Below are 12,467 nucleotides of genomic sequence, written 5' to 3'. Positions count from 1 at the left end.
AAAATAACTTAGTATTCACCAAAACTAAAGACAAAACCCACCCAGAACCATAGTCTATGTGACTTACAGATTGGGTGGTGTAACGTTCACTCCCCTTTGAGAAATTGCCAGGATCAGTATACATCTTGCTATCTTGTTATCTTCATCCAATTTAGGGGCAGTGAGAACTTGAGAAAACGCCATGGGCTGCCTCTCGCCTCCTAAGATGGATCTCTCTGGCTAGGTATCTGAGAGGCAACCCCACGCACAGGGTTCCTTTGCTTAGAAGACATTGGGGGAATGCACTTTACCCCTGCGGTTCCTAGCAGAGTCGGAGTCCCTTGTACCAGCGGACACCTCTCACTGCCTCTGCACCACCCTGGAACATTCAGGGTGCATTAAATTAGATAATTGTGGCTGCAGCACTAACCCCTCCGGGACATCTTCTTCCCTGATCAGGGCTGCTGCACTAACCTCTCCGGGACATCTTCCCTGATCAGGGCTGCTGCACTAACCTCTCCGGGACATCTTTTTCCCTGATTGTGATTTCTGCACCAACCCCTCTGGGACATCTTCTTCCTTAATTGTGGCTGCTTCACTAACCCCTCCGGGACATCTTCCCTGATTGTGACTTCTGCACTAACCCCTCCGGGACATCTTCTTCCCTGATTGTGACTTCTGCACTAACCCCTCCGGGACATCTTCCTTAATTGTGGCTGCTTCACTAACCCCTCCGGGACATCTTCTTCCCTGATTGTGACTTCTGCACTAACCCCTCCGGGACATCTTCTTCCCTGAGTCTTTTCTATAAGCCCTCCTCCCATGATCGCCTCTCATCCCACGTCTGTCTTCACTAATCTCTGCTCATCCTTTAGGATCTACCTTAGTCCTCTTTAGTATGTCTGCTCTGGCCCCAGTCACCGGCACCCACATGCTCTCCAGAATCTGGGCGTGACTCTGTCGTTGTGTGAACCATGTCATGCTTTATTTTTTAAGTTTGTGTGTCTGTTCCTCCGTGAGTCTATTCATCTATCACCTGCTGCTGGCATAAGAACTGACATCCAACAGTTTCTGAAGTATATGTGTACATGAAGAACTGGTTTCTTCTGCAGGATTTCTAAAAGACCAGAAGGTGGCAGTATGGAGCTAAAGGAAAAAGGGGGGACAAAACTGGCCAGTCAAATAATCTAGGAAGAACTATTCTCTCTCCCTCTCCCTCTCTCAGTCTCTGTCTCTCTGTCTCCCTGTCTCTCTCTCTCACACATACCTCTCTCTATCTCTTTCTCTCTCTCTCACACACATCTCTCACATACACAATCTCTCTCTCTCTCTCTCACACACACACACACATACACACACACGCATACATACACACACATACACACGCATACATACACACACACGCATACACACACACACACGCATACACACACACATACACACACACACACACACACACGCATACATGCTTCAGGATAAACTTTCAGTTGAGTTTTGTTTCTCTTTTCCCGTAGAATTTAGGAAAATGAAGCCATAGGAAAAAAAATTGTGCTCAACAGAAACACCACACCCCAAAATACTGGATTTTGGAGCACCCTATGAAACACACGCCCTTCCATTTCATTCTTGTAAGTGCCTGGAAGCTGCTTCCCAAACGGTCCGTTCAGCCCATAAACCACTGTCCAGTTTATAGACGATTGTTTATAGACTGAGGGGGTTATTGCAGGGAAGTGTTTACTCCTCTACTGTGATCCCACACTCCCATCTCTTAATGTGCCCTTCTCTCGGGGTGTTGTATTTACTCTTGTTCAATTTCACACACACCCCCCCCCCTCCACACACACACATCAGCGTTCTAATCAGCCTAGGATGCCGCTCATGTCCAGATTCTAAATAAATCCAGGCTGAGAACCTGGCCTTTAGTTCAGTGATGTCTGGGCATGCACGCCCACCTGCGCCTTCACCAGCACCACCTCCCGGCGGGCTCCTCTGAGGACAGGCCTGAGTGTTCTTTAGGTAACTGCCTAGAGACAGCGCCAAGGATTAGCAGCTCCAAGGCAGGAACTCTGGGTCAGGAACCTAGAGGGGCTGCCAGAGTAAACTGGAGTTCAAATGAAAGTAGATTAGTGAAGTTTTCCTCCATGTGTAGTTAAGGTCAGTCACCCTACCTGGGTAATAAAGGACCCAGCGTCCTGTGATAAGAGGACACTGTTACTACCCCTAGGTCGAAGGGCAAGGGGAGAGAAGAGTTAGCAACATGTGGCAAGTGCCAGAGTCATAAACGAGGTCTGCCAACTAGTAGCAGAAGCCAAAAACGGGAGAGAATTGCTCTTCAAATCACTCGCCAATAAAAGCCAAACCTATGCCATAAAACCTAACTGGGTCTCCTTTCAATGAAGAGAAATAAGGTTGTGTTTTCGGGCATCCTTTCTATTGTCACCTCAACCCCTTCTCTTGTGATAGACCCCACAAGAACTTCAGGTCGATGAAATGGCGATTTTCCTCATGGTCATAAATACAAACTGGGCATTTTCCCCCCACTCTGGCCGGCAAAATACAATTGTTACTAGGCTGAGTTCAGGCTGCCCAGCCCAAAGCAGCTTCATCTTTTTACCCTGGGAAGTGTTAGCATGAAGAACGCACAGGCTTGCTTAATCTCAAAACTAGTTCCCAGCCCCTTTGCTCAAAGCAGCCACACAGACTCACTCTCCATGATGCTGACCGGGAACTAATGGAGCAAGCGTTTGGATTTGATAAGCTGCGTTCTACGGGGAAATTAAAGTAAACGTGAAGTCGGCAAAGCGCTTGCTCTACCTTCCCTCCTACAAACGCGTTAGGCATCTGTATATGAACAAGTCTGGAATCTTTTTTTTTTTTTTTTTTTTTGGTTTTTCGAGACAGGGTTTCTCTGTGGTTTTGGAGCAAGTCTGGAATCTTGACGAGGCAGATGACCAGGACGAGACGCTCTGTTTCCTCAGCGAGGACGCACACTATGAATGAAGCACTCTTGGGACCCTTACCCAGCAGGCACTGGGTTTTACATCATCTTGGGTCACACCCACACTCCATGATGTAGCTTCTTGCTCTGAAAGGTGGAAATGAACGGCCTTGCTCTTTGACAAACAGGGCCGGAGCCTAACATGCTGAGGGGTGGGACACACGCCCGTATAGGCATGTGGGCTCCAGAGGGGAAGTTAGATCTAACAGGCTAAGTGGGTAGGACACACGCCTGTGTAGGCATGTGGGCTCCAGAGGGGCATGTTAGACCTCTTTTATCATTCGATACCTGTGCTTTGGAAGCAGGGTCTCTCACTGAACCTGAAACTTTCTGTGTTGTCTAGGCCGGATGGCCTAGGCTCCGCATTTTGTTACTCCCAGTGGTGCTGGGGTTATAGTCAGATGCAGCCATGCCTGGCGTTGGTGGGAAGGATGGGAATCTGAAGTTGGGTCTCTTTGCTTTCACAGCCTTATCTACAGAAAATTTCTTCAGCCCTGGAACCTGACATGTTTTTATGGCAATCACTTTGAGTGTTTATTTTGAGATAAGTATTTTATACGACACCTTTCAGGTTCCGGGACTGCCCAAGGCTGGCTATGTTCCATTTTTAAAGGTTTATAGCTATTACAGGCTCCATGCTGATTGACATTGAGGTCTATTTTGGATCTAGTACTGGCTGTTTTTTTTTTCCTCTTGAACCTTATATTACCACCTGTCTTAGAGAAAGCCAAGAACAAAGTGCTTTGTATCACGAACCATCAATTTTTAAAGTGCAGTGAACTCTGTGAATGATTAGCTCAGTTTTCAGCTACCAGAGACTTAAAAACACAAGACAAACCACCATGACTTGCTTTGTTCCACTCCGGCAAGGATTCCCAAACTGAGGGTTTGTGCCTGAGTTAGGAACCCTTGTAGGAAAGTGTGAGTTCTCCCAGGTAAAGCAAGTGGACGTAGGATTTAAGACACCCGTGCCAGCCTTTTTATCCCTTTCCGGAACAAAGCCACAAGTCATGTAAGGAGTCGTAAAAGGAATATTTAAAAGTGGCGCAAAGTTCTCAATTAATTCGGGGCTCACCTTGGGCATGCCAAAGGAGCTCTTTGCCTTGGTCTCAATGGAGCTGTTGCCTGGGTAGGGCAATGGCTGCCTTTGCCCTTTGGCCTCAGTTACTTAACTATGAGAAAAGGGACGGTAGGAGAAGTCTGAGGGGGATTTTCTTCCATTGGGCTTTGTGTACAGAAAGAGAACTCGCCTTCTTCTCCCAAGTGGAATGTGGGTTTGGCTAAGAAAGGAAACATTTCTTATGACCAGAAATTGGGACTTACGAAGGCAATGCCTTCTCTGAAAGGACGGTGGCGTGTGGGGCCTGTGCTCGCAGCTCTCCATTGGGGCGAGGAGCTCCCTTCTGCTGTGAATCCTAAATGTCTACTGTGTGCCTCACTGTAGCATCCTGGAGAGATAAGGTGACTGCCGCGCAGGCTCCGTGCTACTCAGCCCCACTTCCACTAGGAGAACGGGGTGGGGGAGGAATTTCTCAGGGGTCCTGGGGGCTGCTGCAGGGTAAGGTGAAGTCAGTGCTCAGCGGCCAGAGCACTGAAAACGAGAGTCTACTTTTTGAGAGGTGCCGGCTGCTCCAGTTTCTCCAGCCTCCAGCCACAGTATGCCCAGTGGCTGCATACATGCCAACTTAAGCCAAGTTATAAATGTCCAGGAGCACTGCTATTATTGTTTTGCTTTGCAATGTTTCTGTTTTTTGCTGTTGTTTTGTTTTTGTGTGTTTGCTTGCTTTGACAACATTTTATTTTGTGGCTCTGGCTAGCCTAGAACTTGCTATGTAGCTCAGACGGACTTCAAACTCATGGCAATCCTCCTGCCTCAGCCTCCCTGCTATTGGGATTATAGACATGTATCTCTATGGCTGGTACTGTGGTAGTCCATGGGGTACCCAGATCCCAAGAAGGTCCTTTTGGAAGGATAAATATCTCAATTTTTGTTTGTGAAAAAGTTCCTATGCTCAGAATACTTGTTTCCCCTTAAATTTCATATTTGAAACCTTAATCCCCAAAGTAATGGTGTTAGGAGAGAGATGCTATCTTAGGGAGATGATTGGTCCATGAAGATGGGCACTCCGGAAGGGGGTCAGTGATGTCATGAAGAAGCCCGAAGAATCCCACTCACCTCTCCCGCTCCCAGCATATGAAAGTGTCTATGTGCAACCAGGAAGAGACCTGTCGCCAGCCGCTGAGCGAGCCCATCTCCTGATAGACGACTTCCCAGACCCTAGGGTATGAGAAACCACTTTCCATTGCCTGTGAACCAACAGTGTTCCCAGCACTATTCCACACAGGTGTGTCACCTGGACTGAGAGGAGAAAGCTCTCAGGTGTGTCCCTGCGTTTTTTTTTTTTTTTTTTTACTCTTACACTTCTAGAGTCAGAAAGCGGGGGTGGGGGTGGGGTTCAGACCACTCTGAAACCTGGGGATCTTACAGGGATTACCATAACCGCAGCTGCCATTCTCTTGGCTGCCAGGCCCAAGGACTCACCCAGTGTCTCCTACTTAAGAGCTTGACTGCTTTGCAAAGAACCCTTTCATGGGCGGTGGTCCAGAGTGTAGTCTGTTTGCCTGGGAAGGCACTAGCTCAGGGCTGAGATCCCAGAATTAGCACTTTCCATGCTCCTGGGAACACAGAATGAGAAGGATAACACATTTAAAAAATCTCATGAATGCCAGAGTCACCACGCTTTCCCTTTGGGTAGAGATTTACAGTTCCACGCTCCATCCCCTTGTTTGGCAGAGTGTGGAAAGCCGTAGACCGGGAAGGCTAACTGGACTCCTGGTGGCACCAGTAGGCTCTCAACTGTCTTGTGGTGACGCCACACAACAGATAGATAACCTTAGAGTAGCGTGCGGAGGGTCTGAGGAACGAGGAATTGCTCCGTGAAGAAGGGCAATCCCTTCCTCAGCTTTGGTTTCGGAGCCTTGTTGCTCGCACAATGGGACCTCTGATTTTGCCAGAATTAGCAAAATTGACAGGAGGAGGAGATCAGTGAGCCTAATGAATGTCTGTTGTGAAGAGGGGAAAAAGAAGCCAGGGACAGCCACACGAAGGCTCACTGTCTTGTCAGTGTTAACTGTGTATATGCGCGGGGCGGAACAGGGATTTGCTACCTGGGCGTAGCACTTAAGAATGGAACGAAGGCAGTTACCACTTTCATTTGAGAAGTGTGTTTTCACCAAGGATATCTTCACGCTTAATTTACACAAAACAACTCTCTGGTGTGCTCAATTTGGGTGAAAGGGCAATCCCTTGCCACTTGTCGTTTTTCCTCTGCATCCACTAACCCTCCCAGCATGTCCCAGTGGCCAGCCTTCTCTTATAGCCACACAAAACATCAAGCCAGCCATGGTGTGTGCCAGGCTCAAAGAGATTCTGTCTAAAAGGCAAAGCAGACCAAAGGAAGCGGAAATCTGTGGTGCAAAGCTGATGTTCAACTGCTAAAGAAAACATTTTGAAGCTATAAGCATGGAGAGATAGAAACGACCTCAAATTTATTCAAATTCAACCTCCTTGTTTATAGATGGGGTGGGTGTGGGCAGATGAAAGACTGGTGGACTCAGAGACAGAAATCCATGGCTGCTTCTTAAAACGCAGTTTCTTCTCAGCCTTCCAGTGGTCATTCCACTTCCCAGAAGTCAGTGTGTCTTGTCCTTGTCAGCCTTTGGAACAGAAGGAGCTGTTCTCAGCTGGTGTCAAAAGGCCAGAGAACAGTGTGTCCTCTGCAGCTCCCAAAACAATTTAAAATCTCTGCTTAGGAGTCTCCTAGAAGTCGTCCATTGAGACCACCCCTCCCATCCGGTGCTGGACTTCACCCCACTGCGGTCTGCAAAGGCATTGTGCAATTTCTTCTCGAGCATCTCCAAGTCAGATAAATCATAGTTCTCCCCCATAATAACACGCAACAGCTGAGAGGATAAGTAAAGAAAGGACACAGATGGGCATGAATGAAACGGCGATGTAGAAATGAAATCACCCAAGGAAGAATGGTCAGTATCGCTTCAACAGAGAAAGAAGGTTTCACGGGGTTTGGAAGCTGATCCTGACGTTAGACGCAATGGCCTCTTTCTAGGTCCTAGGTCTCAGAGCTGCCTCACAGGCTCAGAAATAGGTCTGATGCCCCCACATCAGCCTTTGTTTGCAAGCTGAAGGTGACTTTCTGTATTGTCCCTGAGCTTCTTTCTATATAAATGAACAGCCTACCTGGGCAGTGGTAGCACACACCGTTAATCCCAGCACTCAGAAGGCGGAGGCAGGTGGATTGCTGTGAGTTCAAGGTCAGCCTGGTCTACAGAGTGAGTTCCAGGGCAGGCAGGACTGTTCCACAGAGAAACCCTGTCTCAAAAAGCCAATGATGATGATGATGATGATGATATAAACAACCTAGTTTCTGTGCTATCTTGTCAATTACGTCTCTTCCACTGTATTTACACTCCTTTTCTCTCTGGGATTACAAATTCACACACGGCACCTCTTGGCTTTGCCCTGCCTTTCACTAACGCCTTTGCCATTCTTTCTTGTATTTCATTTGAGATCATTTTTAATTTTCTTTTTCTTTCAAAATATTTTTTTTTCTTCTGAACCAACATCTAGTCTGCTGTTGACTGAGAATATTTTTATCTACATGTCTGGAAGTTCAGCTTGGATACTTTCCTTATTAGAATAAAACATTATAAAATCACCACTCTAATCATTTTGGGTGGGGAGTTTACTTAGATTATTAAAACACACCTCCAGAAATCTTTATCATAGAGGACTAGAACAGTGTGTTTTTGGAGATTATAATCTAATTACATCATTTTCCCTTTCCCCCTTCCTCCCTTCAAACCCTCCCACATACCTTCCTTGCTCGCTTTCAAATTTATGCCCTCAGTTTTCATTAATTGCTGTTATATACATATATGTGCATACATATATCTTCCTAAAACATCCTGCCCAATCTATATAACATTACTTCTCTGGATATGTTTACAGGGCCATTTAGTATTGGATAGCCTATTAGTATGCTCTTCCTTGGGGAAGACTCTCTGGCTCTCTAGTTCCCCTTGCCTCTAGTTCTTTGTGTAGGGTTGAGGCCTCCTGGGCTTTCCTGCCCACTTCACCATGTCCGTTGTTGTCCTTGTTCAGCTTGTGTTTGGACAGTCATGGTGGGACGTTGTGGGTGCAGCATTTGACATGACTAGGAGACACAGTCTCACAGCACACTGCCCGATCCCCTGGCTGTTACAGCCCCTCTTCTACAATGTTCCCTGAGCCTTCGCTTCAGGAGCTGTGTTGTAGGTGAATCAGTTGGAATGGGCTCTGTAGCTGTGCCTTGTAATTATATTAACTCAATGAAATGTATGATTTGGAAGTCATTTCTCCTCATTCGGGGGTTCCTTTTCGTTTTACTATGTCCTTGGAGAAGCAAAACTTTGTTTCCATGTAATCACATTTGTCTCTTGTTGCTTTTATCTCCTATGGGCTTGATGTCATAGTCAAGGAATGGTTGCTGGTCAGCAAGTTGACTTGAAAGTAAAGGCATTACCTACCAGTCTGTTGACCTGGCTTTGATCCCTGGAACCTTACACGATGGAAGGAGAGAACTGACTGCTGCAAGTTGTTCTGGGACCTTCACATTGAAACACACACATGCAAGTGTACATGCGTGCACACACACACACTTATAAAAAATGGAAAAAATATAAAAATAATTGACAAATCTAATATTACAAAAGCTTTGACCTATGCTTTCTGCCTAGAGTTTCACAATTTAAAGTTTTTCCACCCTAGTCCATGTGGGGTTGTCTTTTTATTTAACTAGGATGAGGTCCAGTGTTGGGAGCAGTGAGACCCCAGATCCTGAATTTCTTGTAATCCCCTATCTGAGTGCCTACAGCTGCTCTGAGCACGAGATCCTCAGGAGTTCCTGGTGGCAGGAGAGTAGTTTCTGGTGGGTTTGGCAGGGGCGTGGCTATCTCTATATAATCTGCCCCTGAGCACAATAAAGGGGGCATTCTTGGGGAATTCAAGGATGACCTGTGTCGCTGTCTCTCTGTCTGTGAGTCTTTGTGTATTTTAACCTCCAGCCCCCTTGCCCGAAGCTCGGGAACTGGGTGCCAGCGCACCGAACGCAGACACGGGGGCGCGGTGCGCGGCATTTGGAGGTCTCCACCGAGATATCGGGAAACGGAACACTGAGAGACCGCCCTTGGAAGCCCCTCCAAGAGAGGTAAGCAGACAGAGTCGTTCCTGGCCAACGGAGACATATTGAGGAGAAAAGATGGGAGGTATCTTTTCTTGGTTCAGAAAAGAGTCGGACGATAGGGAGGAGTTTGATGATTTAGAGCTAGTGGAGGATAGTGAGGAGGATTCATCAGAAGAAGAAAAGGAGATTATACGTAAGGAATTAAAAAAATCTCTTTAAAAAGCTGAGAAAATGTAGAGTAAGAAAAGACTCACATCCAACTCCCTCAGCCCCACCGGCTTATAATGACGAAGGTTGGTGGTCTTATTTGAGTAGGGGCTCTGACACTGAACAAAAAAAGGGAGTTTGTTTCCTTCCTGTACACATGGTTGCACCGGTGATGGAGGTGCCAGACACCAACAACCCAGGGCAAATAATTCGCCAACATTTTGCAATAAAATTTAAAGAAACGAAACAATTAAAGGAAGCTGTAGCTGCATATGGGGCTCAAGCACCCTTCACGTTGGCCATGGTAGAATCGTTCTCTGCTATGAATTTAACACCAAGTGATTGGCAGCAATTATGTTATGCTGTCTTATCTGGGGGAGATTATCTCCTATGGTGAGGGGAATATCAGGAAAATTGTAAGCAAATGGCCCAGTTAAATGCTCTAGCGGGAAGCTCAACGTAATTTAGATATGCTAACTGGGGCTGGGATTTATGCTGATTTGCAGCAACAAATTCTTTATGATCCAGGAGTATTTGCTCAAATAGCTGTAGCTGCCACTAAAGCGTGGAAGGCCCTACCTAACAAAGCAGCTGGGGATCAATTATCAAAAGTTTTACAAGGACCATCTGAACCATTCCAAGATTATGTAGATAGACTGTTACAAGTAGCAGGTAGATTGTTTGGAGATGAGACAGCAGCCATGCCTATGATATAACAACTTGTATTTGGAAATTCCAATAAATATTGTAAGGAAGCATTACGCCCTCACAAAACAAAGAGTTTAGATGATTATATCAGGATATGCAGAGATATAGATGGGAATTTCACTCAAGGCCAGGTTATAGCAGCAGCTATTCAACCTCGGAGAAACAGAAGAGCACGGGAGGGTCGGAGGCCGTAATCGTTTTAACTGCGGAACTCCTGGTCATTTTCGAAAGGAATGCCCACAGCTGACAATGAAGGGAAGGAGGAAACCTGGCTTGTGCCCTAAATGCAGAAGGGGGATCACACTGGGCTAAAGATTGTTTCTCTAAAACAGATATAGATGGGAAACCTCTGGTTGGATGCCAATCAGCGAGGTGGGGAGGTAGGGGACCCCTGAGAGATGGCCCTCAGACGCTCGCGGGCAGATGATTTTTCCCAAATCGAGGGAAATATGATGAATGTAATGAGAGAGGCCGAGGAGGCAGAAGCAGCCTTCAAGGCCTATGAAACAGGCTTACCACCTGAAAAATTGGACACTTGTCAAGAATTTATTCTGAACTTGGTTTAAAAAGGAAGACTAGATATTTAAATTATCTCTGGATAGCGCCCTATGTGAGAAATTAGCTTCCAAGGGGCAAGGGGCCGTGTCGGTGAACGAGGGGATGAAGATTAGAGCATCTGTGACAAATGTTCTAAAAAAGAAACTGACTCTCATGGATGTTCCGCTGGTATATGAAAAAAGGAAGATGTCTGAAAAACAACCAAAGAAAATAGAAGAACTAACCTCGGTAAAGACGGCTGCTCTGAGTTTTGCCACCATGCCGACCACACATCAGGAGGAGGGTGACAAAAGTGACCAGAGCATGTCAGATTCGGCGAGTGCCTCTTCTGTGGGTGAAGGCACTGGGTTTAGACTGGAAGAACCCACCGACTGGGAGGATGAAGCTGCGGCCTCGGAAGACGCCTCAGTGAAGAAAGGATTTCTCTGCGGAAGGAACTGGACACAGCCTTTGCTGGGGTACCGTTCCTGCGGTCCCGCAGTCATTGCTTCATACACTGAGGTTTTGGGGCCCTGGAGCAGGGCCCTCTGCCAGTTTCCCTGCTGTTGATTAATGGTGCATAATCAACATTTTTAAATGTTTATTTTTAAATCAAGTTCAGAATAAATTCTTGACAAGTGTCCAACTTTTCAAGTGGTAAGCCTGTTTCATCTTGGCCTCATAGGCCTTGAAGGCTGCTTCTGCCTCCTCAGCCTTTCATTAAATTCATCATATTTTCCTCGATTTGGGAAAAATCATCTGCCTGTGAGCGTCTGAGGGCCATCTCTCAGGGGTCCCCTACTTCCCGACCTCGCTGATTGGCATCCAACCATAAGGGTTACGTTACTCTCGGTACAGTTGCAAGCTGCTGTCCCTTACACGAGCTGGGCAAGCGCAGATCACGGTCCTAGACAACCGCTGACCGCAAGACGGGTACCCCACCGCAGGGACGGTACCCCAGCAGAGGCCATGTCCAGTTCCTTCCGCAGAGAAATCCTTTTGAGTTGCAGACCTTGTCGGAGCCACACCAGGGAGCTCAGGATTGGACCTCTGTGCCTCCGCCAGAGCAGTCTTAACTCCACAAATGGGAGTGCAAGCACTCCCTACAGGAGTACATGGGCCCTTACCACAGGGTACCATGGGACTTATACTAGGCAGAAGCAGTACCCTTTTAAAGGGGATCCAAATACATCCTGGGATCGTAGATGCAGACTATCAAGAGGAGAGATTAAGGTTATGACATCTGTCCAACAGGGGGTGATGGTAATTCCTCAAGGTGAGCGGATAGCACAATTAGTGTTGATTCCCAACAAAGTTACCAATAATAAACAAGCCTGTGGCAATCAAGGGTTTGGATTACCTGGAACAGCTGCTTTTTGGGTTGCACAGTTAAATGAACAGCCCCAACTTAAAATAACTATAGATGGAAAAGGCTTTGATGGTGTTTTAGATTCTGGGGCAGATGTATCCATTTTGTCCTTAAAATATTGGCCAAGGGCATGGCCCTTGGAAGAAGATTACTGTATGGCTGCAGGGAATAGGTCAAACAACTCCTCAAAAAAGTTAAAAAATATTGAAATGGCATGATGAAGGACATGAGGGTTTTTTCCAGCCATATGTTCTTTCCGGCCTGCCTGTCAACCTATGGGGATGTGATCTCTTAGCAGAGATGGGGGCAATCTTAACAACACAACCTACAAAGGTGTCCCCCTGGAAAGCCGCCTCGGTGATGAAAGCTATGGATGGCTAGCCTGTTGGCTAGGGGGAGAGGAGCTGTTTGTGTCCTTCCAAGAACG

The sequence above is a fragment of the Microtus oregoni genome, unplaced genomic scaffold, assembly GCF_018167655.1.
Source record: "Microtus oregoni isolate MIOR12 unplaced genomic scaffold, Mior012 000000F_ref0000247, whole genome shotgun sequence".
In the NCBI taxonomy this organism is placed as follows: Eukaryota; Metazoa; Chordata; class Mammalia; order Rodentia; family Cricetidae; genus Microtus; species Microtus oregoni.
The sequence above is the reverse complement of the archived record's forward strand: the minus strand, read 5'-3'. Positions refer to the sequence as shown.